Source organism: Theobroma cacao, chromosome 7 (genome assembly GCF_000208745.1).
Source record: "Theobroma cacao cultivar B97-61/B2 chromosome 7, Criollo_cocoa_genome_V2, whole genome shotgun sequence".
Classification (NCBI taxonomy): domain Eukaryota; kingdom Viridiplantae; phylum Streptophyta; class Magnoliopsida; order Malvales; family Malvaceae; genus Theobroma; species Theobroma cacao.
Window position 1 is genome coordinate 3,738,679 of NC_030856.1, and position 24,178 is coordinate 3,762,856.

General features: G+C 31.2%; 1 pseudogene; it reads right to left on the reverse strand.

Moving 5' to 3' along the window:
• LOC108662949 overlaps positions 1 to 22,260 on the reverse strand; it is a 29,368-nt pseudogene extending 7,108 nt beyond the window's left edge.

Consider the following 24,178-nt stretch of genomic DNA (forward strand, 5'->3'; position numbering starts at 1 on the left):
CATGCCACATTACATACGGGCCAAACCAAATGAGATGGTATAGGATTTCCTTCTTTGATAACTACATTGTGTGTGAAAGCTAATGTGTGATGGAGTGATAAAGAGGAGTTGCAACAACCAAAAATCACTATCACCATGGGCATTATGAGGCGATTGGAAGAGTTTGCACCGTTAGTTGGTAGTCTTTCGCAAGCTGCTCCATAACCTCCACAATCGGGTCCCACTCGTAGTGTTGTTCAATGGATGGAACTCGTTGATGGTCGTCTAGAACGCCACGAGAGGCAAAATTGAGCAATCAAAGAAATGATGAAGGCCTATGTAGAACATATTGGAATGGATATGTCTACTTTCCCTTCATTGCCTATGGATTTAGACTTTAATGATAATTTTGGTGGGGATAAGGATGACCAGTAAATTGCATCTATGGCGTTAGGGGAGTATTGTTTATCTTTTTTTCTATTTTTTTATCACATTGAGGACAATGTTTTATTCCAAGTTTTGGGGAGTTCTTTTAGAATTTATTTAGTTTGTTTTTTATTATGATTATGTTCCTTTTAAGTTATGCTTTGCATGATTTATTTATGTTAAAAAAATTTTGAGGAAGTTTGCACCTTATACATGATTTTCCCAATCCTAGGATAATAATCTGATTATCTTGTGATTCTTAGCTTTTGGGAAACATATGGCTATGATTTAATTTTATGTGATATTCTTTTGTTAGCTTTAGTTTAGAATGTGACTTCCAATAATTTGAACACTATATTCTTTAACTTAGAATTTTTTTGTGATTTAGAGAAAGTTTATGTTGATAAAAAGTATAGTGAAGTCAAGAATTCTAGAATTTGTTTAATTCTCTCTCGAGGTGAAATCCTAGATAACACTTAGAATAAGAAATGATTTAGGCCATCTTTGGAACGTTCGAACCTTTTTAAGCTTACCTTGTTATATAATTATCCTTAGTCACCCCTTTTGAGCCTAATTTACCTTTTTTTTTTTGAATATACACAATTACATTAGCCTTAGCCTTCTATTTAATTCCAACAGTTTGAACCTTTCACCTTTAAATATTTTGATTTTTTGAGAAAGTGCATTGAGCTTAAAGATAAATTGAGGGAGAAAGGTGGAAGAAAAAAGGTGATGGGTGCTAGAAATTAACCCCTTGTTCATAATTGTCAAAAATAAGTTTGGAAGTGTAAAAAAAAAAAAAAGAAAAAGAAAAAAAATAAGTGTGTTGTACAGAAGAAATTTTATTTCAAGTTTGGAAGTGCTATAAAAAAATATTTTTGTTGAGCTCCTTATAGGTCCTAGATTGATTAAGTGTTTATGGTGAATTTGAGCCTAAATAATATCCTTTATCATACCTTGACCCTAGCCTTACATTATAAGCTTAATAAAGACATATTGATCCTTAAATAAATGTTATTCTACATTAGTAGAGAGAGAAATGAAAAACAAACTTATGGGATTCTAATACTAATCTATGTTTAGCCTTGGCATAAACTAATCCAAATTGCATGATATTCTTTGTAAAAAATTATTCACACACACACACATGAAGTCCATTCGAAAAATAAGTTTTCACTTGAATTGATAAATGAATTTAAAAATTAACTGTATTTTACCTTAAGTTGGAATTGAAGATAATTTTTGAGGGAAAAATTAGGAAATCATGATTTGGTACTTCTACCTCTAGTTAAAGTCTTTTTAACTTTAAATGTTTAATTTTCTTTGTTTTATTTTCTTTTGCTCGAGGACAAGCAAAATTTCAAGTTTGGGGGTGGGATAATTATATTTTATAGAATTATTTTAGTCCAATTTTGTTATTAAATATTAGCTAAGTCCTTAATTTTTAATTAGAATTTAGATATTTTTATTTGTTTTTATAATTAGTTTATTCTTATCAAGTTACTTTAATTTTATGTTATTTACTCTAATTGGGCTATTATTTATTAGTTTTTTTATCCTTTTGTAGCATTTAAGGAAATAGGGCTTAATTTTAGAAACTAAGGTGTTTGAAGGACTTCAAATTCTGCTTGCACATGCTTTAGTGTTTTGATCATAACTCGCACTCCAGATGTCCAAATGATGCGATTCTTACACCATTGGAAAGTTAAGACAAAGAAAATTGCGTCAGAAGATGACTGGGCATAATGTTGCAGGAATAGCAATTTTAAGGATAATATTTGATGTTTGGGCCTCATAACACTTCTAAGCCCAATAGTTAGAGTCAATAGGTTAAGTTATGGAATTTTAGGTTAAGATTGTGAGTACGAAAAGGTTGTTTTAGGAGAAGTTAGAAAAGATAACCTTAAGAGATTCAAAAAGTCAAAAGTTGAGGCAAAAACTCGAAGAACAAGGCTGCAAATAATTGTTTTATTTTTTTCATTAGTTTTTATTTTTCTTGTTACTCAATGGTTGAAATTCATATTTTTTTAATTATCTTTGCAATTATGAGCAGCTAATTTTATTTTCTTAGGATTGCAATTGAACTCATATGTAATCTGAATTTTAATCTCTTTCTTACTTATTTTCAATGGAATTGAATTATTTATTTCAATTTATTCTTAATGCTTTTAATTGCTTAGCTACCAATTAAATTGATCTAGGAACCTAAACAAACTTGGAAAAGGGAGTTTAGAGTAAATTAAAATTAGAATAGCACATGATCATATTAATTGATTTATGTATAGGATAGGGATATACCTATATGCCATGTATAGCTAGAATTAGAGCCTGAACTTAATTAATCCATTTTAATTTCAATTTAGATAGGAATATAGTATTTTGGTTAAAATAAATATTTTTGTAAGACAAGTTGAGAGACCTTTATAAGTAATTGAGGACTTTAGGTTAGCAATTCAATCTATTGAAATAAGTTAAGAGAGGTAAGATTTAGATGAAATGTGAGGGATCTTATAATCCTAAGTTTAGTTCTATTGATTTTTATCGAATTTTAGTTTTGCTTTGATTTTTATCGAATTTTATTTCTGCTTTGATTTTTATTTTTGTTAATTAGTTTTGTGAACTTCTAGTTTAAATAATTATTTGCTTTTTGACCATTTGGATAAAATTAAATTATGTTAATTTTAATACTTGGTAAAATTTTTAGAATAATTCTCTATGGGATTGATACTCTGTTTGCTATTATATTACCCTCAGCGATATGTGTACTTGCTTGAGTAGAATTTTAACTGACAATGACTAGAAGATTACATAAATTCCATTCCCAAAAAATAGGACATTAGTCCTAAATCAGTCATTTCAAAGACTTTTAGCATCTATGACTTGACCTCAGTTAGGCATTCAATTTCTGGACTAGTAACTAGCAAATAACATATGGTGCCACTATAAGCTTAACTATATCATTTACTTTTTTTTATATAGAGGGTTGCTTCAGTAGTGCTTTTGATGAATCCCTAGTTCAGTAAATGATCATCTGCCTTTTCATACCAAGCCCTCGGTGCTTGTTTGAGACCATGTAGGGCCTTCACTAACTTACAATCTTTGTTTTCATAACCCTTTTTTACATATTCAACTGGTTGTTTTACATATATATCTTCCTTCAAGTAACTATTCAGAAAAGCAGACTTTATGTCAAAATGATAAATCAACCATCCTTCTCTTGTAGACAAAGCTGCCAGTAACCTAATGGTGTCATGTCTTGCAACAGGTGCATATGTTTCCAAGTAGTCTACACCATATACGTGTGTAAAGCCTTTGACTACTAGCCTGGCTTTGTATTTGTTGACAGATCCATTCAGATTCAATTTGGTTCTAAAAATCCATTTAACACCTATGACATTGTTATCTTTAGGCTTATCTACCAACAACCAGGTCTTATTTATCCTTATCATTATCATCTCAACCTTTATGTCTTGTTTTCGATGCTCATCAGTAAAAGCTTCAGCATAAGAACTAGGTTCAATGAATGCCAAATGACACCTGGCATATATGTCGTCTAGGCATCTAGTTCCTCTCATAGGGATCTCATCCACCATTTCATCTGAGTTTAAGTCAGACTTTTTTGAGCTTTCAACATTCTTCGATTCCCAAATTCCACATCCTGCTCTCATCAAACATCACATCTCTACTTATAAAGAATTTCATATTTTTGACATCCAGGAATCTGTACCCTTTTGATACTTCACTATATCCAAGGTGGATAGCTAAAAAAGATTTACTATCCAACTTGGTCCTCTTTGCATTCTGGTATCTTAGCAAAACATATACATCCAAAGACTTTCAAATGTTTAATTGAGCGTTTTGTATCACACAAGGCTTCATAAGGTGTTTTACCAACTAGGGCTCTAGTAGGTGCCAAATTAAGCAAATAGTTAACAGTGTTAACTGCTTCTGCCCACAATGACTTAGGCAACTTCTTTTCAAATAACAAGCACCTAGCCATTTCTATCAAAGTTTTGTTTTTCTTCTCTGACATACCATTTTGTTGAGAGCTATATTAGACAATAAATTGATGCACAATGCCAAACTTGCTTAAATAGTCTTTAAACTCCTTAGCAATGTACTCAGTCCCATCATCACTTGATAACTCTATTACATAGAGTTATCATACAATTTTGTGGAGCATGAATTGTACTTATTCTTTTAATTTTCAGCATAGTTCTTACCAAATTTTCATACTTTTTAGTATGAGTTAATTTTTAGGATGTTTAGTGTCATGAAAGCAATTTAATCTTCATTTGTGTTATCAAAACTCCCCTCAATGCAACCTTTGATCATTCAACATTTCTTTGATTTTGAAGGAATGGTGGCTGAAAGTGAAGCTGAAGAATAGACCTTATCAACTCTGCATTTGGTGGCTCAAAGGAGGAGAGCATGGTGGCAGAAGGATCAAAGCTGCAGCAACAAATTGTCTAGGCAGAGAGTTTTTCGTTGCAGTGAGAACTCATTCTCGCTACAGCGAGAACAAAGCACAAAGAAGCAGAAGGATTTTCGCTGCAGCAAGAATCTAATCTCGCTGCAGCGAAAATGAGGAACTTGTCAACACCATGCCAAATCAACTTTGCTCGTTGCAACAAGAACACGTCGAAGAAGAGGAATATTCTGGGCTCGAGATCCTAGGTCAAGGCTGAATGAGGGGGACTATAAATAAAATTCTTTGGCACAGAAAAAAAAGGAGATTCGGAGGAGACAATTTTTGGGCAAAAGGAGCTGAAACAAAACAGGGAAAGAAGGAAGATTCAAGGGGAGGAGATTATAAAGCTGCAACAGATTATTTTACTCTATCTCTCTAGATTTGAAGCTTTCTCTCTCTCTCATTTTATAAACCTATGCTCTTATTGCTGTATTGTGTACTCTATTTCTTTAAAATGCTGAGCTAAAATCATTCATCTAGGATTATGAGTGACTTTATTATGTAGTTTGGATATTGTTTGGTTGGTAGCCTAGTCTTAATGAAATTTTGATGTTTACTCAAGGTTTGAACTGATTTTTCATTTAATTGACTGATCACCAATTAAATACACGTAAGTATTTAGATGAAACTTGAAAGAGTGAATCTAAAACGGACTTAACTTTGAGTAATGTGTGTTTTTTACTTAAAAAGAAATTTAGTGCTTGAAGTGCAACTAGAGTAGAAATACACTTAGCTGCCACAAATAGTCTACTTGGAATATTTAGGCTTAAAAAGCTTAGTTTAGTTGACTCTTATAGACATATAGGAGGTTCAATTAAATTAAGTAACCTATATCAAATATTAGACTAACATCATTTACATTGAGATTAGGTAACTAACCTAACCAATTCCAAATGAAATAATAAACAAAACCATAATCCTAGACTATTAGACTATTGATTTCATTTCAATCTATCAATTGCACCACTTATAGTAGACTTAATTAATTAGGTTATAATTTTCTTTTCATAGCTAAAAAATTAGTTCCTTGGATAAGGTTAGCTTGTGTTAATTTTGGTAATTAGCAGTAATCATTAGACCAACTCTTCGTGGATCGACATCCCACTCATCACTTACTACTTGTCATGACTGTGTACACTTGCACGAAGTCCTTGCTAGTAATTTGCATTCAATTTGAGCATATTCATATATTGCATAAGCAAGATTGTTATTATTTTCAACTAGCAACATCACTCTTGAACTTTTTTATAGTCAAGCTCATGTAATTTTCAAGCAAGTTTTTGAACTTAGTGAACACACTTAATGCATCAAACTTCATTTTCATGAAATGTACTCAACAGATCCTTGTATAGTCATCAATAAAAAGTATATAGTACTTACTTCCATTCAAGGATGAAGTCTTCATAGGGCTTCCAAGATCTGTATGTAGTAACTGCAACTTTCTTGTTCATTCCAGGTTCTGGTTTTTAGAAATGAAACTTTTTTCTGCTCCCTATACCGACACACCTCATAAATCTTTTTAATGTTTACCATTAAAGGTAACCTATCAACCAAGCTATCAGAGGCCATCAATTTAAGTGAACCATAGTTCACATGACCAAACCTTTTGTGCCACAATTCTATATCATATAAAGTGAAACTATAACTAGTGTGCTTGATTTTCATCCAGTTTAATGGGAAACTTTTGTTTCTTATTCCTACTGTGAAGAGTTCTATTACAGTTGGATCTTTCATAGTGCAAGCCTTGTCTTTGAAGTTTAATTCAAAGCCTTTATCCACAACTTGGCCTACACTCAGTAAATTTTGACTCACATCAGGAGCATAATAGACTTTTGCCACTGATTTAATTATACTACATGCTTGCACTCCTACTGTACCAATTCCAAAGATTAGTAGAAAATCACCATTTACTATTTCCATTTGAGTTATAAACTCTCATTCAAGTTGACAAAATTCTCCTTGCAACCAGTCAAGTGGTTTGAATAGCCACTATCTAGTAACTAGATGTCCTTCTTTTCTTCACTATCTGACTTCCAAGCCATAAACAAAACTTCATCTTTAGCTTAAAGCTCCTCAACCACAGTTGCTTTCTCATTAGCATTCTTACGCTTGTTTTTGCATACTTTTTCAACATGTCCTTGTTGGTGACATTTTCTACACTTAACATTTGGTTTAAACCAACAATACTTCTCAGTTTGGTTTGTTTTCTTGCAATGTGAACATGGTGGAAATGTTTTCTTTTGATCCCCATGTCTTTTTTCATCAATTTTCTTCCCTTTATCTTCTTACTTGCATCAATCCTCCTAAAGCTATTGCTACCGGGTTTTAAATTTTTGGTTCGCAATTAAGGCACTTTCAAATTGAGGATATTCTCTAGTTTCTACTTGAATTTATTCTTACCTCTAAATTCTACTTCCTTTACACCAAAACCCTCAGGATATAATTGCATGAATAAATATTGAAAAAACAAAAAAATTTCAACATGATCCATGGTGAAAACAAGAGGACAAGTACCTATTTCAGAAGCGGCAAGTCAGATATAAAGGTCTTACCCATTCTGCTCCATATCTCTCATGTCTATCAGATCACTAAACAACAACGGGCATCCACTTCCCCCCTCTTTGATATCTGGATTTGTATATGCAATGCAAGCGTAATCATTCAAACATAACTGCTTACATTCTTTGATGTTCATGGTTATTTTAACCTTCGAATGGGATATGTCTAGCAATTTTAAACCCGAGCACTTAAGAAAGCCATCTCCATTGTTACAAGTTAATGGAGTTCTTCTAATACATCCATCACACCAATCTGTTGAATTCTACTTTTCGATGGATTTGGGCATGAACCCTTCAAGCATGAACACACAAAAGTGTCATTTCCATTGTAGCTAGCATATTTTCCACAAAGGGCATAATTTTCACACTAATCAAAGGACATCGCTAAAAACTCCCAATCGTGTATTTGATCACTCCATATAAGGTGCTGAGAAAAACATGGTGGGATCAGCACGAACCTTAAAACTATCGAACTATTTATGAGCTCATTAGCAGAATATACTTAATTCTTAATCCACACAAATTCATTTTTGTAATTGTATTCACTTTTATCTGAAGCCCTAGAAAGCCAACACCATTCCATGGTCCTGCTTTATGCTTTATTTTAGATCCCTTCACAAGTATTAGTTGTAGATATCCACTAATATACATACGTGGAAAGTATTCGCCTAGAGCAGGACCATTTGTGCTTTTCCAGCATTGCAGAAACCTCTCAAAATCTATAACCAAGTTCTTTCCAATTTTCATTCCCAAAAGAAATGTATCGCAAGGAAAATCAAAAATTTGCCACAGATTTTCCTCAACTGGGTTGTTGTCTTTACCATCACTCATTACAAGATTTCCTATGTTTAGAAGTTGATTCCATGGTTGGAGAAAAGTAAGATTCTTTTGTTATCAGAATTTTGTTATCAGAAATAAGAGACCCTCTAATTACGACCCAAACAATTGTTCCATTAGATACTTTCTTGTACCATATTCCTAAAAATCAACTTGTGGAGCTTACTCTAAGGTTGAAAAATCTCAATTTAAAGCTCCCATCAGTTGAACTAGAGTTTCACCATCTTTAAGGATTGACTTGGAAGGAGAGTATTTATTGCAGCAATAGTCCTTGAGATGTAGAATACAAATAAACATACAAAAAGTAACATTGAAACACCTTCCATTGATTATCTGTTCACTCTTTTCTTCAAGTTCTGAATAATCTTTTGAAAAAAATTTAGTATACTATCTAACAACCTGAGATACAAAAAAGGAAACTCTAAATCATTGATAGGTCTACAGGAAGTTTTCATAAAGAATGAAAGTCGTGATATTTTTTTTTAAAGAAAGGTGGGCTCATCACTGATAGTTTTATAGAAGCAAGAGACACATTGAACTCATTAGGAATAATATCTAAAAAAAATCTTTAAATTATTTTTAAAAAATTAAATAAGTTTTTATTCTTTTATTGTATTTAATAAAACTCTTATATTTCTATTTTAAGTTAAATAAAAGTTATTATAATTAATATTTGACTGAGTCAAAATGCCAATTATCATTCTATGCCACGTTATGCTTATGCATATGTTGATACCTAATAATGGATGATGATGATGTGGCATCTTAACGTGGCATAATGAAATGATCATGCAGTATTTTCACTTTCCATATCAATGCTGCATGAGAATAAATAACAAATAACATTTTAATTAATGATAATTAGTTAGCCACTAGTCATAAGAGTTTATTTGATCCAAAATAAAATACAAATGTTTGATTGAACACAATAGAAAAATAAGGGTTTATTTGAATTTTCTTAAATAATTCATGAGCTTTTTTTAGTATTATGTCAATTTGTTACTAGAAAATAATTCTTGTAATATAAAATTGTGTATATTACATAAGTGAATGAGGTATATGAATTTTCTTGTAAAGATAGTGCAAACTACCTGGCAACAAGACCAAAGCCAATTTCAGAAATTTTTTACACTTTTCTTGAACTGAGAGTGTTGAGCTTTATAAGGATGGAAAGCCTATTGGGTATAGTTTTCAATCCATTAAACGAATCTTGATTTTGAGTTTTGTAGCTTAGGATGTAGTCATTTTAACGAGTGATGTGCAAGCTATCCAGATTATGATTTAGGAAATTTTAGATTATTTTACATAGTTTCAAGTGATAATTAGATTTTAGAGAGTTAAGATTATTTCTAATATGTTTAAATGATTGTTATTAGGCTTTTGATTATTTTTGGGAGAAAGCATGTTGCTCGAGTGAAGGAAGGTACAAACCTTGCTTGTTTTAAAATTATCGTATATGTATATTTCTTGAAACATTTGAACATTTTATTTCATTATTTTCAATATATGATTATAGAGTCAAACATATAATTATTATCTTTTTTTGGTGTGTATTCATATGATGAAGAGTGATTTACAAATGTTTTAGTTCATTCATATGATGAAGATTGATTATGAATGCTTTGGTTTATTCATATGATAAAAATTGATTTATGAAAGTTTTGGTTTATTAATATGACGAAGATTGATTTACAAATGTTTTGGTCTATTCATACGATGAATACTGATTGATGAATTTGATGAAATCTTCAATTATCTTTTAATGAATGTTTTAAGAGCTATGAAATGATCCTTGGAAAGTGAGGTAATCAATACCAAAACTACTTCTGTGGTCCTATTAACGGGTTATAGTAATTAGTATATGGCCTAGTTAATGAGTTACAATAGTTAGCATATGGTCCCATTAAAGGTTACAGTAGTTAGCAAACAACACCGCTAATGGATTATAGTAATTAGCATTCAACATCGTGTCACATTCCATTTTATAGAGGGATCGTGACCGGCATATGGACCTATATAGGTATAGCTCGCTAAGCCAAAGCAAACCTCCTTACATTCATCCATTCATAACTTTGCCCATTTATCATAATCATCATACATAAAAGCATACAATATCAACACATGCATGCATCCATAGGCAACTATACACAATTATGGAACTTCTCAAAATAAATAGTGTGAGTGCATTATTATCATCATAGTTCCATAATCTCATGCATTGTACCATATAACATTCATTTACACCTTTAGGTGTCTATATAGGCTCTCAAACCACCTTTGCACAGGAAAAGTAAAGACCGACTCGTGAATGGAACATGACCTAACTCTTTAACCATCAAGTGGTTGTTAGACACCTATCAAAGAAAGAAGACCAAGAGTTGGTCTTCACGATAAAGTAAGTAAACTACTGACTGATCTGCAAGACAAAAGTAGGGAAAATAACATGTACTTGTAATCACATGTCATTCATAAATCTTGTAATCACATTTCATTCATAAATCTGTGAGTGGATACAGGGAACGGGACAAGCCAAGGGTGAGAGTTTTTCATAACCATGCACTTGTAATCACATGTCATTCATAAATCTTCCATCATTTTCATAAATATCATGAAAATGGCATTTAAATACATTCTCAATAGCATTTAAGTGAAAACAAGTTTGTATAATTCATTAGAAACTATTAACCTTTGATAATCCTTTTAAAAACACTTGAAAACTCATTTTTGTGAAAAATCTATTGATACATTAGAAATGTATTGATACATTTTACATAAAATGCCTCTTTTTGCATTCTATCCAAAATGTATCAATACATGTTCTTCATGTATCAATACTTTAGGCACAAAAACCATTTTTTGTAGGTAAAATCCTACATATAACCTTTCCTTATGTCTTGCTATCTCATAGGGCTATCCTTTTGGGCTAGAATTCAACTAACCAAACTTTCATTTGTCACATTCTAGCGTATGTCTCCTCATTAATAGACATTTAATCAAAAACATAAAATCAAGACCATTAATACATAGAGCCATTCTAATAAGCGATAAACATTTCATAACTTTTGAGTAGTCCTTGTCCCATTCAAGCAGGTAATTATTTAATCCTCACAACCTAGGATTCTTAGTGCGTTCTATGAGTAGCATATCAACTTCACCCACAATCTTTGAGTGGTTTCGCACCAACTCAAGCAAATAGTGATTAATCCCCCACTATCGTCATAGGATTTCTCAAGTATAAAATTGTTCTCATCCATGACTTGCAGCATAAAGTAAAATCATTCTCATGCTTAGCCTATAGTGTATATGAATTCTCAGCGCATACATCTCATGGCATACATTTTATATTTTATCTCATAAATTATTCTCGTGCCTAGCCCATGGTGTACATGATATTCTCAACACATACATCTTATGGCATACATTTCATATCTTATCTCATAAATCATCATCATATCATAGGAGGGAAATCATCATCCTCCAAACCAATCATCATACATAACATGCATTTCATAGTTGTTCATAATCTCATAAATGGAACTTATGCGTCCATCAACCTTTACATGCTACATTATGTCAATCATGTACATTATACCATTCATATCATTTTGAAGAAAAACATTTGAAAAGGCTTGTCCCACATTGTTGAAAACTAATACATAATAGGATATTTACATACACAGTAGACTCGCAAACAATTTGAAAATCATTTGTGTTAACTCACACCATAAATCATCATTAAATCAACTTTTTAATCATACCTTTCGAAAACTAGTTGAAAAACCTTGAACTCAAATCCTTTGACAAACCATTCTTTGAAACAACATTTTATCATGCATAATCAATCATTGCCATAAAAATCACGCTCACTTTACATATTAAAATACTTGAAAAGGTGTATCCACTCACCTAATTGAAGACTCGATCTCTAGCAACAATCAAGACTCCACTCTAGCATTCGCCTCGAAGTTTTCAACTATTCTTAACATTCAACAATCATTACAATCGATATCTAGATTTATAATTTTATAATAACCATTCTAGATTTTTTCGAAACTAATCAGATTCATCGAAAACTAATTTTCTAGCTTAAACCCACTGTTATTTAACATAATAAATCCTTAGGAACCCATCAATCCTTTATCGTTACCTTAGGTGAACTTTAGTGTTAAGGGAAATTACAAAACATTTGAGCTTTGGTAATCAAATGAAAATATGGGCATAAAAACAATATATTTTTAGTTCTGAAAAATCAACATTTAAAGGTTTCAAAGTTAAAAAATGTTGCCTTGTTCATAAAACTTAAAACCAAGTTTTCAAATCTTCAAAAATGGTGACTTGGGTGAAAAATGGGTGTAAGAGGGTTTAGAGGTGAGGGAATACTTGATAAAAATATTTGAGGTAAAAAATCCTTGTAAAAATGTGACCTATTTATGCTTAAGAGTGTGAAAATACAATTTTGCCTTTTTTATTTTTCTGAAAACAACGAAATGTATCGATACATTGGTTTTTGAAAAATTTCTATCAATACATTTGGCCATGTATCAATAAATGTTCATCGAAATCCTTTTGGAAAGCTTTCTAGACTAAATCTATCAATACATATGGCCATGTATCCATAAATATTCTTCAAACTCTTTTTTAAAAGTATTCTAAGTTGAATTTATCGATACATAAAGAACATGTATAGATTTGCTTCAGTATGTAAAAATACACTTAGAAACTTGTCCAAATGGATTTCTTTTAAAATCCAATCTTGCCAAACATAATAACATTTCAAAACATAAAATTTTCTAAGGTTAGAAACCGAATTTATTGTTTCAAAACAATAATTTCACATGTTCATCCAAGGATTTTATTAACTAATCCTCTTACTTAAGGTGGGATTTCACATCCCACTATTGGGTTATAACAGTTAGCATATGACACTACTAACACGTTATAATAGTTAGCATACATTCCTACTAATGGGTTATAATAGTTAGTAATGATCATGAGAATGATATTGTCGATATGGTCCTATCACAAGTTATAGTAGTGACAATAGCTAAAAATGATGAAACTTTATAACTTTTAAAGATTGAATTTATGATTTGTTCAAACGATATTTGAAGAATAACATTTGATAGTCAATAATTTATAAACTTATGAAATTGTTTGTTTTTGGATATAATGGTACTTTGACGATATGAAAGCATGGTTTATTGAAATGCTCTTAAATGATTTTATATGATATATTGAAAATGATGCTTGATCCAGTAAGGTGTGTGTAGTTATACTTGTTGAACTTTGGTTTGATCATTCCTTTATTTACAGTTTGCAAATGACTAGAGATGAGAGATTCAGAATTATGGAAACTAAGAAAATGATCTGAGATGCCTACTTTAGTATCAAGACTTCATTAGTTATGTTGAAACTCTTATCATGTGCAATTGATATTTTAAGTTTCTAGTTGTTTAATTTATCATCTTGAAAGCTTTAATTGGATTGTAATAGTTATATATGTGAATATGTAAGAATGGAATTGTTAGTATAACTTCAATTGAGGATTTAAATATAGATGAAATATAGAAAGGCTTAAGGATGGCAACGGGTACCCTATTATAGGGTACCCGCGAGTACCCGACCTGGTTATATTGGGTTAAGGTACCTTATAATCTAGTTTGGGATGGGTTCAGGATCTGATTTCACTATTCGTATTGGGTTTAGGTAGGGTTTAGGAACTACCCCTTGGGTACCTACTACCTGAACTTGATTATGTTAATATTCGGGTTACACAGGTACCCGCCCCGAACCCGATCCTAATATCCGTTTATATATATTTTATTGTTATTTAAATGATTAAATTAAAAAAAATCAACATTAATATATTTATTAAAAACTGATAAATATATCAAAAAGTACGGTTATTCAAATTATTAATGTGATGACATTAATATATTTAAATTAAAAAATTATTAGATTATAAATTATGTTTAAATAATATGAATATCATATCATAATACAAAGAAATATAATTACTATTATTTATATACTTTAAACATAAATATATTTACTTTTTATTTTGTGTTAACATTACAAAAATTATAACTTATTAATATATATACTTCAAAAGAGTCTTTGAGATTAGAATAGTTTTGGAATATAACTATTTTTTTAATTTCATGTAATTAAAGACAAACCCATATAGTTAATTAAATTAATTCATTAAACTATGATTATTAATTAACTTAGAATGTTTTTTAATATATACATTGTATATATTGGGTTCATTTATAAGAAATATAATTACTATATTATATATATATACTAATACTTTTAGTATTTATATACTTTAAATATAATATATTTACTTTCTATTTTATATTAACATTACAAAAATTATTAAATTGTAAAATTATTAATTAAAATATATACACCTTTATTTATATAAACTTATAATATACAAACCTTAAAAGAAGTTGTGAGATTAGAATAGTTTTGAGACCTTATTATTTTTTTTAATTTCATGTAATTAAGGACAAACTCATATAATTAATTAAATTAATTAATGAAACTATGATTATTAATTAACTTGTAATGTCTTTTAATATCTATACTTTATATATATTGGGTTCATTTATAAGGAATATAATTTCTATTATATATATACACTAAAATACTTTTAATATATATATTCTTTAAATATAAATATATTTACTTTTTATTTTATGTTAACATTATAAAAATTATAACTTATAAAATTATTAATTATAATATACATATATACACACTTTATATTATATAACTTGTAATGTCTTTTAATACATACACTTTATATTATATGTTATTTTCATTTATAAAGAATAAAATTACTATTATATAAGTTAATAATTATTAAATAATAAAATAATATTGATTTATTTTATATATTATGTTCATTTATAAACACACTTTATAGTTTTTGATTATTTAAATTTAAATTTTATTATTTGTGTTTTTATTAATTTAATTAGTAGTTAATTTAAGAATTATGTAAGAAAAATGTTATTGTATATGGATACGGGTTCGGGTTCAGGTAATTGGGTACCCATGAAGAACAGTTTAATAAATTTTTTTATCTAATCGGATTTTTAAACTAGTTAGAGTAATTATATGGTAGTGGGAATGTATTAGGAATAGGGTTAGGATAGTAATTTTTAAAATTATTTGAGTAGTTAATAGGGTTATGATATTTGATTTTTTATAGGGTTAGGGTTCAAATATCTCGAAATTAACGGGTATACTACTCATTGACAACCCTAGAAAGGCTTCATATTACTTTGGGACATAGTCTCAAGAGGTAATATAGCAGTGTTATGTCCTTGTTTTAGGACTTCCATGTTAAAAAAAAAAACTCTCGTATTCCAAAATTGTATATATTACATAGGTGAATGAAGAACATATTTATATAAAACTAATCCTATTCATAATCTAACTCTAACTAACTAACAGGATTCTCTTAACTAGATATTGTAGTTTAATTAAGTAATAGGTAATAATATTGTATTATAACTCTTATTAAATAATTTGTATAATTATCTTAACAGAATTTATATTCAATATTTCCCTGCGTTACTCAAAGGGAATTTTCAAAGTCTATGGTTGTGGCCCGTAGACTATTGATTGACAAAGAAATATGAAAACCAAGGCTTTGAACAAGTTTGGCTTAGCTATTTCGATTGCAGTGCTGTTGTATTTTTTTATATGAAAGAAGGTTTCACTTCCTTTTGGTTTGCCAATTCAATTACGAAGTCTTCTCTTCTCACTTGTGCATAGATTACTAATATCAAAATCTAGCAAGACCTCACAAGTCCCTCATCAATCAAGATTTTCCTTTTCCATTAATATGCGAATATGTAAGAAGGGAATATATAAGAATGAATGAAAGGTAGAAAAGCTTTGTATTAATTTGGGAATTTAGTCATGGTAATATGATTGTGTCATGTCCTAATTTTAAGGCATAACAATCATGTTACAAAAAAAGAAAACTCTAGCATTATAAAATGATAACATATATTTATATAAAAGATTAGCCTATTCATTTAGTAGATATAATTAACTAATAGTATTCTCTAAACTATATATTGTAATTTAATTAGGTAATAGTATTGTATTATAACCTAATTAAATAATGGTATAATATCTTAACATAATTGATAATATAGAATTACCTAGCTAGCGTTTCTCAATGGGAATTTTCAAAGTATATGGTTGTGGCCCATAAAAAACAAGGTTATGAACAAGCTTGGTGTAACTGTTGAATTTTTTTTTTATACGAAAAAGGGTATTGCTTAATTTTGGGTTGTCAAGTTCCCCGTCAATCAAGATTTTCCTGTTCCGTAATTGAACATAATTATATATTATATATGTGAATATGTAAAAATTAAGGGAATTGTAACTATAACTTCAATTGAGACTTATCTATGAATGAAAGATAGAAAGGTTTCATATTACTTTGAAACTTAGTCTCGAGATTATATAAATGTATTATATCTTGATTTCAAGACATAACAATCATATTATAAGAAAAAAATATCTTATATTATAAAATTATTTATAAAAAATAATTTTATTCATAATCTAACAATAATTAACTAACAATATTCTCATAATTAGATATTGTAGTTTAATTAAATAATGGTATTGTAGTTTAATTAAATAATGGTATTGTATTAAAACTCTAATTAAATAATTTATATAACTAAGGGAAAAATATGAGAAAAATCAATAACCTTAAAGGCTTAAAGTACCCAAATATTCAAATGAGACTTTTTTTTTATTGAAATTAAGAAAAAAATTTTACGGTCATTGATTGGAAATAGAAGAAACAATTGAGAATTATTAGCATCATGGGAATTGGGAAGAGATAAAAAAAATTTATTAGGTATATAATTAGGAAAGTAAGAAAATATGTCATTCTATTAATTACCTTGACTTTTACATAATTAACGAAGTGAGATAAATAGATGAGAATTATTAACATGTGAGAGGTGAGAGAAAATAGATTTTTTTAAACATCTAATTTAAAAATATTTTATTAATTATCTTAATTTTTATATATTTTTAATAATAATAATTATATTATATTATTATAAAAAAGAATTAAAAAAAAGGAAGGAACGGGAAAATGAGAAAGGGAAGAAGAAAGAAAGAAGTCAAAAGGCCTTTTGGAAAAGAAAAGGTAATTTTTTGACCTCTTCTTTTATATTTAAGCTCACTTATTTTACGTATTTTGCATGAACTTACTTTTTTATTGAAAAATTAAAATGTATTGGCCCCAATGGAGTTCGTGGAGGAGCCTCAATTTCAACACATATGCACTGCCCAAGGCACTAATGAAAATATTACAATGCTGAAATTGAAATGATTCCTGCAAATTTAAGCATTCACATTGAATTAATGATGCCCGGGTTGGACTTAGGCCTACTCTACAATTTGGAGTGACTTCAATATTTGTTTAACAATGAAATTATGGAACTTGCTTGCTTAGTGCAGACTCAGTTGCAGGAGGCAGATTTCTTTCCAAGAAAAAGCCAGGCTGCTTCGGATGAGGCAATGTACTCTCACCGCACAACATGAGCAGATGGAATCACTGACGAGATTAAAAAGGTACAGGAAAGCTTCTTGATAATGTTAATGTCAAACAATTTCCAAACAAATTCCACGAAAAAGCTAATCATATATATAAATATATATATTTTAATGTTAAAAGTTCTCACAGGACTCAGCTACCGTAAAGCTAACCATATATAAAAAACAAATACACATAACTATGAAGGCTTGAATTAAAGAATAGTATAGGAATAGCTAGCTTTGCACAAAGTATTGCTTGATTTACTCAGAGATTATACATGTATCTTCATGTTTGCTTAATCTTACGTTTTTATTAAACTCCATGAAAAATATATAGTTCTCTCTCGTCCATAAATCATACATCCCTTTGAAGTTTTGAATCTAAATCCGCGATTTTAAAAAGTCAATTTCCGTAATTCATGCAAGTATATACATATTTTTTATATTTATTAAAATCAAAGCAAACAAAATCATTTTGTGTTTTACATGTGATTTTCGATTATAAAGAAAAAACGTAATTGAATTTCCAAGTCAATTTCAAATTACTAGTTTCCTATCCTTTGTTTTCAACATTACCTGCTGTAAGTTTCCTTCACTGTTAGATTATTAACTTCCGTATTTACATCATAAATAAATAAACTACTTATTTAATTTGGATTATTTTTTTATTTGTTGAGAAGGAAATTTATTAAATTATCCTCAATTAAGGTGGTCGTTATATAAACTTATTTATGAAACTTATAATTTCAGGGTCCATGTATAAAATAATAATTAAAAACTCTTAGATTTATGGTCATGCTCATGCGGTTATGTTTTGGTGTAGTGATGTCACGTGATTATCTTGTTTCATAGTAATCCAATTGTCATAATAATAATTGTGTTTTGATAAGATTCTTTAAGACACCAACAAAAACTAGTCAACTTTAATTAAAAATTAAATAAGTATGAGTATTTGGATTAATCACTTTTAATATTTTCGGGGTTCAGAGAGAAGAAAGATATTGCTCAAGCATCCTGAAGGTAATTAAATACAAAATGTGATGCCTGCAAATCTTAGCTCATCACTGTGAAAATGGAGTATCATCTCATCCATTCCTGTTTTCTTCCTGATCAGGTCTTAACAACCAAGCTGCCCCTACCTCCACTTGTCAAGTGACAAATCCAACTACCGTGGCTCTAACAGGGTAACGGTGCACTCATTTGCAGAAGATAATTTACAGTTGCTTGTTGAAGACTCAGCTTCAGGCAGATTCCTCCCTGTGAAAAACCCTGGCTGCTTTGGTTGAGGCAATGCACTTTCACTGCCTAGCATTACAATTACAAAAGACATGTTTGGTCTATCTTCTGGTCGTTGCTGCACGCACAATAATCCCACATGAATGCATCGCTGCACTTCAGATGGCAAGCAGAAGTCCCTAAGAGTTTCATCAATCAGTTCCATTGGCCTCCTTTCTGTCCATAATCTCCATGCCTGAAATTTCAAAAATTGAGAATCATGATTTCTGCCTTGGAAATTCAACATGGTTAACAATCTCAACATTTAACCTTACATGTCCGAGAAGATTATGATCATGATCTGGGTGGGAAAATCCCCTGTTCTTCTTTCCACTTACTATCTCAAGGACAAGAACCCCAAAGCTAAAGACATCAGATTTCATTGAGAAAACACCATCAATGGCATACTCGGGAGACATATAGCCACTGCAAATATGTTGTGAAAACAATTTAATAGCAACATAAAGGATAGCCATAAAGAAAGATTTGATTTACTTTGTACTTACTATGTTCCAACCAGTCTATTTGTTTTGGCCTCAGTTTGCTCTCCCCAAATTGTTCTAGCTAAGCCAAAATCTGAAATTTTTGGGTTCATTGCATCATCCAGTAAAATGTTGCTAGACTTGAGATCTCTGTGGATTATTCTAAGTCTAGAGTCTTGATGAAGATAAAGAAGTCCTCGAGCAATTCCACCAATAAAATTCATTCGTTTACTCCAGTCTAGTAGTTTGCTTCTTGTTTGATCTGATTCAGTTCCCCATGTTAGCCAAACCACTAATAGAATCGTTGAAGAAAAAACATCAGAAAAAGAAGATTCTGAAACACGAAAGGAATAGTAAAGGACCAAACCAAAAATAAAGTAGTCCAAACTTTTGTTGGCCATGTATTCATAGATTAACAACTTTTCATCTCCTTGAATGCAACAGCCAAGAAGCTTTACAAGATTGCGGTGCTGAAGTTTGGCAATCAAAATAACTTCATTTTTGAATTCTTTCAGTCCTTGTCCAGAATTCTTTGACAGTCTCTTTACTGCTATTTCTTGCCCCTCTTCCAGTGTACCCTTAAGACCATAACAAATAAATGTTTTACTTAAAAAGAAATATATGCTGCAGAACTTGAATAAAGCCCCCGTAGCATAGTATTCCTTTACCTTGTATACTGGTCCAAATCCACCTTTTCCCAGCAAGTTATCGACAGAAAAGTTATTTGTCGCATTTGCCATGGTCCCAAAAGAAAATAACGGCAATTCCATCTCTTCCTTCTACTTTTCATCAGAGTCCAATGTGTGATTCTTTCTTGTCAATCCTGAAACGACAATATATGCCAGATATGTGGCCTTTGCTTAAGTTTCAACATAAGTAATCAAGTTTATTTACCTTTCTTATTACGTTTCCTCCATCGTATACACAAGACAGGTAGTATCAGCGTTCCCATTCCTATTATGACAGACCCGACTATAATTCTTACTCGCTTTTTCTCCCAGGACTGCCTTTTTGGTACAATTTTGCCTGAAAGATTCGAGATGAAGTCAGAGATATGGATTGCAGTTTTGGTGCGATTTTATTAGAATAAATAATTCTGCAACAGGCAAACTGATACTGTACAAACTTTGGAATGCACAAGGAAAAGCTTTAAGAGAAATAAGGAGTGGAAAAAGCAACAATATCCCCTATTTTCTTCCTTCTTTCATGAGCAAAGTACCTGAAAAATGTTCTCTGTTTTCTACTCTTATTGATTCTTACCTCTAAATCCTACTTCCTCTACACCAAAACCCTCAGGATATAATTTCATGAATAGATATTGGAAAAAAAAAGAAAAGATTTCAACACGATCCACGGTGAAAAGAAGAGGACAAGTACCTATTTCAGAAGCAGCAAGTCGAATATAAAGGTCTTGCCCATCCTGCCCCCAATCATCTCTCATGTCCAACAGATCACCAAACCACAGCAGGCATCCGCTTCCCCCCTCTCTGACATCTGAATTGGTATATGCAGTGCAAGAGCAATCACTCAAACATAACTGTGTACATTCTTTGATGTTCATGGTCTTGTTAACCTTGGAATGGGACGTGTCTGGCAATTTCAAACCCGTATGCTTGTGAAAGCTATCTCTTTTGTTACAAACCAATGGAGTTCTTCTAACACACCCATCATACCAAACTCCTGAATTCCACTGGAGAGTCATTTCCATTGCAGGTAGCATATGCTCCACAAAGGGCATAGTTCGAACACTGATCAAGATTTGACGCTGATAAAGACTCCCAATCACGTAGTTTATCACTCCATATAAGGATCTGACCAAAGCCTGATGGGTTCAGCATGGTCCGAGTAACTACTGAACTGTTTTTTGGCTCACTAGTGTAATAGACTTCATTCTCATTCAACTCAAATTCAAGTTTGACAGGAAGTATTGCATTCGCTTTCATCCCTGTAAAGTGAAGACCATTCCATGATCCTCCTCTGTACACTATTTTAGATCTCTTCTCAATTACTAGTTGTGGATATCCACTGATATTTATACGTACAAAGTATTGGCCTGGAGCAGGATCACCAGAATTTTTCCAGGATGACAGAAACCTCTCAAAACCTGTCACTAAGTTCTTCCCGATTTTCATTCCTGGAAGCAAAGTATCACAAGGATAATCAAAACTCTGCCATAGATTGTCTTCAGCTGGGTTGTTGTCTGTTCCATCTTTTACTACAAGATTTCCTGAGTTGAGAAGATGAGCAACAGGTTCTTGTGCAGTTTTTGATGTATGAGATGACCAAACAGTGCTATTTGTGCTATTCAGAAGCGAAAGAATTCCATGGTTGGACAAAAGTAAGACTCCTTTATCATCAGAAATTGGAGTTTCTCTATTTGCCACCCATACAACCGTTCCATTAGATACTTTCTTGTACCATATTCCTAAAAATCGACTTGTGGAACTTATTGTAGGGCTGAAAAATCCAAGTTCGAAGCTCCCATCAGCTGAGACCAGAGTTTCACCATCTCTAATGGATTGACTTGGAGACAAAGTATCTACTGCATTAGCAGTCCTTAAGATGGAGAAAACAAATAAATATACAAGAAGTAACAATGAAATGCCTTCCATTGATTTTCTCATGTTCACTCTTTTCTTTAAGTTTTAAATAAATCTTTCGGAAAAAAAATTCAGGATACTATTAAGACAACCAGAAATACAGAAAGGGAAGCTCCAAATCATAGATGGGTCTACTGGCAGTTCTCGTAAAATATGAAACCTGTGATTTTTTTAACGAAGGTGGGCTCGCCATTATAGTTTTTCCTTTGGATGGAAAAAGGAGATGCATTGCATTGCATTGATAATACAGAATTCCCCTGCGTTACTCAAGCGGAATTTTCAAAGTCCCCTGCGTTACTCAAGGGAATTTTCAAAGTCTGCAGTTGCGGTCCATTGACTAATGATTAACAAAGAAATCTGAAAAACAAGTTTGTGAACGAGTTGTTCCAATTGAAGTGCTGTTGTAGTTTCTTATATGCAAGAAGGTTTTGCTTTCTTTTGCTTTGCCAATTCAACTAATTAGTCTTGTCTTGTCACTTTTGCACATATTTTTTTTATTTTACCGAGTTCTGTGTTCTCAAAGTGAAAAGTTGAAGCTGAGATGAATTTTTCCGGATAATGGAGATGGAAGATGACAAAGAAAATCTTGAATGTTTCAAATTTCTTGAGCTCCTTACTATGGCTTCAAGTTTTTCATGTGAACAATCAAGATCATTCTGATCTAGTGTAATGACCTAGGTTGGGTCACTCGCCCAACAACGTTTTGTGATCACGTCATTGGTTTCAACTTTCATATAGACACTCAATTCTTTAAAGTCTTCTTCAAAATCACTGCAGCGAGCTTAATTCTTATATGAATTGAAACTAACATGCAAATGCACGTGTGGTGAACAAGTAGTAAAGTGATAAGTATAAGTGTCATCTTACAAGGAGTTGGCTACAATTCTTCAGTAAGTATTAAAGTTGAGTCAAGCTAATCTTATCCAAACTAACCAAAGTATGGAATATGATTAAAAACAAACTAATTAATTAAGCCAATTAAAGACATGCAAGGTGAAATAATCTGGAAGCAATAGTTTAAAAGTCTACTATTATGGCTGTATTCAACATTTCACTTGGATTGTTATTCCTCTAATTATTTAATTCAATGGGACTTGATTCTAATCTAGAATCCTAATGCATGAACAAACTTATGTTTAGGCATTTGTACAATAATTGCCTAGATTAGTTAGGCCTCTATATGTCTGTAGGATTCAATTAAACTAGGTTCTTTAAGCACGATTTCTCCTTAGATTATAGTTGGCATCTAGGCATGTGTCTACCCTAGTTGCTAATCAAGACACTTAATTTCTAAGTGATTTGAACACATATTATCCAAGCCTATGTCTAATCTAAACTAACTTCGTCAAGTCTCATTTAAATACCACATCCAATCAATTGGTGATCAAGCAATCAATGGTCAATAAATTCATATTTGAATAAACATTAACATACCATTCAAAATAAGTAAAAAAGCAACAAATAATTCAAGTTACATGTAGAAATCCACCAAAATCCTACATGAAAGCTATTTAGTTCATCATAGTTACAGCAAAGTTTAATATTTCCAGAACATAAGTCATTTCTACAGTGGAAGATAGGGAGAGAAAAGAAAAACTAGTGAAAGAAATTATTTGCTGCAGCTCTTAGAGTCAAAATCTCCTTTGATTTCTGCCTTTTTCTCCTTTTGTAGAAAGCTTCCTTTTCTAGCAAAATATTCTTTGCTTCCAGCACCCTTTCTTAACTAAAAAGATCATATTTATACTCCCTATTAAAAGCCCTAGTTGCCAAATTCAACATATGCAAAATTGAGATTGTATGTGTCAGCACCATGGCACTGTGCTTGTTGTGTAGTGCATGTAGGTAAACCCAAGGTGGCACCACGACGCTGGGAGCATGGCGTCGCAGCATCGTGCCTGCTACCTTGGTGCCTTGTGTCCTTTAGCCTTTATGCTATTGCTATTCCTGCTGTAGTTCAGT